The sequence below is a fragment of the Rhinolophus sinicus genome, linkage group LG05 (genome assembly GCF_036562045.2).
Source record: "Rhinolophus sinicus isolate RSC01 linkage group LG05, ASM3656204v1, whole genome shotgun sequence".
In the NCBI taxonomy this organism is placed as follows: Eukaryota; Metazoa; Chordata; class Mammalia; order Chiroptera; family Rhinolophidae; genus Rhinolophus; species Rhinolophus sinicus.
This window is the reverse complement of record NC_133755.1, coordinates 157,514,502-157,515,114: the sequence shown is the minus strand read 5'-3', so window position 1 is coordinate 157,515,114 and position 613 is coordinate 157,514,502.

Below are 613 nucleotides of genomic sequence, written 5' to 3'. Positions count from 1 at the left end.
GAGGAGCATAGAGACACTGCACGGGGGCTAGAGCGCCGCCGGACAGGGCGCCCCCGGGTGCCTCGCTAGCCAGTCATTTCCGGCTCTCACTGCTCCCGTCACTTTCCCCGCCTCTTCCCCCACTTTCGCTTCCTCCTTTCTGATCCGGAAGTCAGGCCCCTCCAGCCGACGAACTAGGGAAGGTGGGGTAAGGGGGGGGGACGGGCGGTGCTATTGGGCTAGACTTCAAAATAAATTTTTTTTTCGAAAACAACTCTGTGTCCATTGTACCCTTTTAGATGATAGCTAAACATGAATATGTAATTTCTGGCCTAATGTATAATAAATGGACTTTAATTTTTTGTCGAAACCTTAGCACTTTCTCGTTAGCGCGTTCAATTTATAGAAAAGTTCCACCATTTAAAATAATTAGCAAAGCTAGTTCTTAACAACATAATTTATTTTCCAAGCCTAAGACATTTCCTGTCTCAAAAAGTCCTACTTCGCTTTTTCAGTTAAAATAAGAGCGTTAATTTACGACGTGGCGATAAAGCTCTCATTAAAGAATTCTAATCCTAATCTTAAAATGGAAAGAAGTTGACAGACGATGGATGGATGGACAGATTAGATGAGA